The sequence below is a fragment of the Teleopsis dalmanni genome, chromosome 2 (genome assembly GCF_002237135.1).
Source record: "Teleopsis dalmanni isolate 2A chromosome 2, ASM223713v2, whole genome shotgun sequence".
In the NCBI taxonomy this organism is placed as follows: domain Eukaryota; kingdom Metazoa; phylum Arthropoda; class Insecta; order Diptera; family Diopsidae; genus Teleopsis; species Teleopsis dalmanni.
Genome location: NC_051847.1, coordinates 85,066,539 through 85,074,269, shown reverse-complemented (window position 1 = coordinate 85,074,269; position 7,731 = coordinate 85,066,539).

Genomic DNA, 7,731 nt, shown 5'->3' with positions numbered 1-7,731 from the left:
TAATATTTCTATTACATATTCTCATATGTGTAACTTTTAATAATCCTCTCTTCAACTGACTCCTTTCGAAAGGATGTTAAACCCCGAAAGGATAAAAAACCGAAATATGTGCGTTTTCAGAAGAATTCCAATTAAGTATTGAAAACCTTAAAAAAGCATTAAATTGTAAATGTGAATATATTTATTCAACGGCATTATGCCGGGTCCTTTCATAGAACATACGCAAGGGATGATTGCGTACTCATATATTTGGATTTTTATTTGTTTTGATGTTAAAAAATATATCCCTCCGTATGAGTGGGTGGTGTGGAAAAAATTTAAATGAATCAAATGGATGAGTGTGTATATTTGAGAAAAAATTTCATAATAAAATATTAATATTAAATATTTGAAAAATTTTAACAGGAATATTTTTTCAGTGAATATTGTAAATTCTGGTGTCTGGTCAATTTTACACAAGAGATATAAAATTTTTTAAAAGATATAATATATAAAATTCAAAATAAAATTTTAAATAAATATTTATTTAAATTTCTTCAATTTATTAAATAAATAAAATTTTTTTTTTGTAAATGAAAACAAAAAAGTAGAATAAATATTTTTATTACTCATGCGGGTAATAATATTTTTCTAAATTCCTCATACGATATGACGATTTGGACCAATGCTTTCATATTTTTTTTTACCAGATTACCATAAAAAATTAACATAAAAAATTGTTTTACTCTTGTTTTGCTAAAACCTGTTCCTGAAAAATTTTTTTATAAATGCTTTATTTACAGAATTTGTTAAAAAGTGAAGAAATAGTAAAATAGCCTTCAGCTATTTGTATATTTTTATCTCTCTGATTTTATTTAGAAAATAGGGTTATGGAGCCCCACACTGAATGATTTTGTACAGTTTTATGGATGCGAAACACGGTTCAAAACAGAAGAAATACAATGTAATGTGTACTGTTTTGTTCATAGACGTTTTCGCAAATTGCTATGAATCTTCTAACTAACATCTCCTGAAAACAACGTAGATGCGATCAACAAAAAGTAACCTAATCGCTCTATTCTATTAAAAACGAATCTACGCAGACAGGCTTAGTGGTGAAAAATGACAAAACAAAGAACATGTCGGCTACTGGTAGCAATGTACACAGATCGGATGGCTGGCGATCATACTTTCGAATTTGTGAAGGATTTTATCTATTGTGGCACCATGGCAACAAATAACAATGATGTCTGCCTGAAGATCAGACGAAAAATTATTATTGCCAAAATGTGCTACTATAGGCTACTATAGTAGTATATCCACGGGAAGTAGAGCTCTCTCTCAACATACAATTCTTATGCTGTATAGATTACTCATACTAGCTGTATTTCTGTATAGCGCTAAAGCAACTTTCAAGCTAAAAATTCTTTGTAAGATCTTTATTCATCTTTTTTACAGTGACGATTATGGTATCCGAATAAACCACGTACTGCAAGAGCTTTATGACGACGTAGATATAATTCAACGAATTAACATTCAATAGCTTCGCTGTCTGGTTCATGTCGTAAAAATGGATGACGATGCCTCAAACTATTTGCAGTGGCAGTTGATCGTTGGCTAATAGAGCACTAACGCACTTGATGTGTTAGACTGGAAAAGGTATGCATGGAACAGAGGCTCTTGAAGGGAGTGCTATGTCAGGCCGAAATTCGATATTGAATTATTATGGACATTTACGAAGAAATACCTCCTTGTTGGCTTGTAAAAAATTATAGTGATAGTAAAATTGGTCATTAATAAAAAATAAAATTCGGTCTTTAGCCATCTAAAAGATATTACCACTACCAAAATCTTATTATTCTCACAGTACATTCTTAATAAATGCTAGCATTTACTTGCTATAGTATACCTTTTTTATCATTATTTTAGGTTCAATTCATACAGCTACTTTCATTACATTTTCTTTCGTATTAACAAACGATTCCTCTTTATTTTCTATATCAAAAACCACAAACAATTCCACAACTTCACTCTGCGGCCACTCAACTTGATCACTTCTCCCGAGACACGGCTTACCACTACGCTTCTTTCTCTAATCGCCGCTTTAAATCCATTCGTTTAACAATGAGATATTAATGTGCACTTATTAGCATGCGATCTATATTCCATTAGTTTGAACCATTCCCAAGTGACCTGAGGTAATTATAATTCATAGCACACAAATTTTATTCCATTCAGTAGTATTTAGACTTCATATGTTTATATTAATAAGACAGGAAGAAGAATTAAATAATTAATTGAATTAAGGTTTTTATAGTCTATTATAAAAATTTATTTTGAATAGAAGTGGTAATAGTGAGGAAATGCTGACATCTAAAAATTAAATTTTTATCTTGTGATCTTGTGAGTTATTGATCTAACCATACAACTACTTACGGTAAGATCAAATATCAATCATTAGAGGTCTTTGAAAACATATATTGATTTACTTGTCTAAATACAATTTTTAGACTGCAAATGTCAGAAATAAAACCTTGCCAAATTCGAATCATTGATTTGACTGTCAAACACCCAATCTAAACCAATCTTAACTGAATCCAAATACGGATACAATTTTCTTTCATATGTTAATTACGTTATTTTTTATTTGTTTTAGTTGTTATTTTATCTATTTGTCAACATGACCTATTTGGAATTGAATAAGAATCAAATGGTTATTTTAAAAAATTAGAGATTAATTTACTTACGTTTAAATAGAGAGAATTACAGTCACATCAACAGAGAAACTGACATCGTCATATAGCCATCTATGATTAACGAGCAAGTATTTTGTTTTGGTTGTTCATATCTCCTTCTCTGTATTACAAACATCTTGACAAACCTAATATACTTCTAATTCAAAATAGTGTGAAAATGATATAAACGTCTCTACACCCATGTAAGACATTATAATATATATAATCTGCAATAACAAAATTTATAATAATAAAAGAAAATCCATTTAAAATTAAAATAGATAGAAAGAAAGAAAGAAAGAAAAAAAAGGAATTAAAAATAAATCACCCATTCCTACTGAGAGAGATTTAAACTCACAGTAGGCTATCATACCAATAAAGTGCTCTAAAGTGTGTGCTAATTAACTTAAGCGGCATTCACACGTCAGGATTTCTGTCAAACGTCGTTTGAGAAAAAATAAGGAGGGCAGTTGAAAATAAAAATTGGTTCAACGAAGTATTTTAAAAGATTTAAAGAAAAGTTTTTAGATAAAAAATATAAAAACATGAAAAATATATATAATTTAATAAAGACATATTTACATTTCTGCAATATTTCCATACTGGCAAATCACTTACATGTTAGCGCGGGAAAGTGCAAGTGGTGATAATTAGAGGTCACAAATACCTCAATGTAAATAAACAGTACATATCTCCACCCACAACCCATTGTAAGAAAACTAGTTGCATTTTAAAATTTCACTGGGAGGGTCGAAAGAAATCTGTATCTGCTGCAGGACTATACGTAAATTGAGTGCTAGAGTTAAGTCAAATCTGAGTCATAGTAAAATCAATTTAAGCTGATCGGCTTAATATATCGTAAATAGCATCGCGAAAAACAACCTTTCAAAACCCGAAAGGAACAAATGTGCTTTGGTGCTTTGGACATGTTGCGGTTACCTGAACTCATTTAATTAAGGATATTAGAAAATTTTCCCAAGTTTGCAATTCGTGAATTATAAAAATGTTGAATTAATTTAACAGAAAACGAAAAATTAAGACTTTAGAACAGTGACAAGACGGCAAGCACCGCCATTTGTGGACATATGGTGGCCAAAAAGGTCAGTAGCTTCACTGTTAGTGAGAAGAATTGGTCAAGAAAATCTTGCTGTTCGCCACAACTGAATTTGTTTTTGTGGGATTACACAAAATAGCATTTCTTATACGTAAAATTCTCAAATCCTACTTATTTGGAAAACAAAAATCCGTCAAGGTATGCTCGAACTATTATCAGCCATCTACCAATAAATCATCAAAAATCCCCTTAAAGGAATCCAGTGCTGTTAAATAACCCCTTGGTTGACATTTGAATAAATTAATATCGCACCTAATGCTAAGGTTACAACGATATATTGAGATATAATTTTGATCGAAATCTCAATCACATATGTGATGCCGGAAGAATCTTGACCTCGCGCGAAATATTTCTTAACAAGTGAAAGTATGTACTCGTCTATTCGAATAACCTTGGCAGAATTGAAAACTAAGAAGCTGCGTTAGTGTTTGCCATATGTCTATAAAACTATGAACCAAATACGTAATATTCTTACAAAGAGGATATTGACATTGCTGAAGGGCTTCAAAAGAGCAAGGCAGCGAACATGATAGTTTGACTGGATGTGCACAATAAATTTGTGAAGAATTAACAAATCGAAATTTTCATAGGTAAAATACACATAATTTTCTAAATTTTCCAACATAGGGAAGTCTACGAATTTGATTGAACTGCATAACTAATAGGATAACCGAGAATATTGCAAAATATAACAGAAGCTAATAAACGATTCACATGGCATGACTTAATTCTCATTAACTGTTGATCTGGATTGTGTTTTTGATGTTATACGTGTGTTTAGTGCTTTTAAAAATATTGTCAAAACTTGGTTTGAAAAAGATATTTTGTTTTTCTTCTTTGAGCTCCTTCGCAATTAGACAGCACTTTTATAATATGTAGTGCTACTCGTATATGTTCCCTTATTCCACTCTGTGCTAATAAAATTATGTGTATGGTATACTTATTCTCATGTTTCTTTCAAACTGCTGATTCTGTTCAGTTGAAGAGTCGTGTGAACGGTGATTTACTACAAGTTCTTGGACTTCGATAAACTTTAACCATTGCTATGTGATTATATGCGAAAATATATCTATATTTCGTGTCCATCAATTTTTTCTTTTGTATCCTATGTTAATTGTAGATCTGTTTTATAGTAAGAACACATTAAGTACTTGTTTGAATCTGAAGGAGGAAAGTTTTATGTCGAAACTTATTCAATAATAAGTTGTTATAATTATTCTAAACAAGGTCCATGGGTCGTGTTCTTTTGAGTCTTCGAGTTTTTATAAGTTCTGTTATTGGAAGTGGGTTTATTTTCTTTTTTTTTTATGTGCAGAAATTGTTGATTGATGCTTTCGGCTAAAAAATGTATCTCTTCGTTTATAGTTGCAATTCCGAGGTTCTTGTGCTTTTGTGATTTGGCTAAGTATTTTTGACTGCTGTCTTTATATCATGTTCCTGTAGGATTTTTTTGATGTTCCCCAAATTTGGATTTCATAAGTTCAAATGGGTTTAATAATTGCCTGTCCATCAAATAGGATATGTTTTTCTACTTAAAGCAAGAAGCCGATTGTTCCTCTGTAACTGCTATACAAAATAAGATGTTATTTATATTTCTAGAAAAGTACATTTGAATATAGATTTTATTATAACTTTTATACGACTCTATGTTGTAAGATCAATATATTTAAAAATCTTAATCAAACATAAGAAACTATATACATATGTATGTACATATTCAAAAATATAAATTTTAATCTATAAATCCATATTATTTGAAGTTATGGGCGACATATAAAACATAAAGTAATTCATCAGAATCGTAAAGTATACATATTTATTCCTAAGGCAATTTTTTTTTGCTCTAACATTTTTATTTATAGAACAATACACATAAGTAACATTTTTTAATAAAGCCCATTGGCTATCCTGCCGAATACGCGGAGTGCACCTTCCCAATAAAATCCGCACACAGAAGTTAAAGGTAAGTACTAAATAAATAAACGTAAATATCTATTCCCAGCAAAACCTCATTTACATACAAAACCCAACACATTTCCTATATACGACAAATTTGCGCCTTGTATTAAAAAACAAAAAAAAAAAAAATAAATAATGAATATATAAATAGATGATTATGTGCGTATGCGTATATGTGTTGCTGCTCCTTATTTTGCTGCCTTGATTTCATACGTACATCATAATAATGTGTAATTTACAAATAAGTACATACTCAGCCAGTGTGTATATGTGTATGTGTAAAGATGCTACATTTCCATTTATTAGGAACAAGCACACCAAATATACTCAAATAGGAAAAAGTAATCAAATTCAAAAATTTTCCGTTTTTTTCTTTTGTTTTGCTAATATGTGTGTGTGTGTGTGTTTGTGTATGCATGTGGTACATAATAACGTAAATAAGGCGCATGTCGCATACTTGATTCTTTTTTGTTTTGTTTTATTTTTTATGAAATTAGGTATGCAATGGTGGTGGTGAAAATTCTGCCCGTTAAGCAGACGACGACAATACAATATAAAATTTCAGGGCAATGCAAATGACGTCACAGTTTTTATACAAAACACATACGCCACAATTGACGGTGGTGTGACGGCAGATGTTGTCATGTTAAGCCTTTGCTATTACGGAATAAGCAAACAGTTGCTAGGGTTACCGAGTTAAAAATAAATATATTATTATATACATATGTGTATACTCTAAAATTGCCGAATTATTGTAGACAATGAGTGCATGTCAACTTATACTATCAACTTATTATGTTTGTGTAGTTGTTTGTATTAAATATATATTTGTTTCTCAATTAAAATAAGTTGTCATTTGCATATGTATATGTATATTTGCATTAAAACCTCTATCAGTAACACACTTAAGTTTCTTGTTATATGTTGGCAACTCTATGCATAATTTTTTTCATCTATTTGTGTGCTGTGCACATTGCTAATGTTGACTGGCATAATAATGTTTTTTTCACAATGTGCCTTTTACATTTTCTTTTCTTTTGGAATTTGTTTTGTGCACTTTAAATACGAAAGTTCAGCATAAAATGAAAAACAAAAGTGTATATTTGTGGAAGGTATAAAAACACACAAACACAGACGAACCATCGTTACACAGAACACAAACACATTAAAGGAAAATTATCGTAACGTACGACGGCGGCTACATGCATTAAATGTTTTTACTGTGGCATTACGGGTGGTCGATTAAACTATGGACTACGTACGATATGTGTGCTACGTTCGGCTATATATAGTGAAATTTTTAATCAGTGATATGTATATACATATGTATATGTAGAGGTAGTTGTGTTATTATGAGTCTTAATAAATAAATACATTATATATAAAATAAGATTCATTTAAAAAAAAAAATTTCATTTAAAAGTTTGCATGAGAATAATAAAATCTAAACAATGTAAATGTAATATTTATAAATAAAGGGTATAGAACCTTGACATCCAACTGAAAAGTATTTAATATGCAAAACAAATTACAAGAAGCTTTATTGTATTTATTTAATGAATTAAAAAAAGTCGGAAAGGTATGAAAATATTTACCTACGAAAAATAGTAATTTGCGAAAAAGTCGCTAGATGTCAAGTGAAAGCTTAGATAGTCGTAGTTGGGTATTATACACATGAATCGCATTCAATAGCATTCACCAGTCAACCTGATCAGTGGTTTGTTGTCGTCAATTTGTAGAACGAGTGCCATCATATCATTGGGTACTTAGTTATTCCAAAAAAGATGTGCAAAATTCTTTAAGTCCCACTTGAAACCTTAGTTGGCAATACGGATGCCAGTAAAGCAGCGAAATTTTTATGCATGTGACTATGTTCAGGTCGAAGTAAAGCTGGTACAGCTCGTCGTTCAATCTAATTCGATATTCGTTGACAATGCTTGAGGG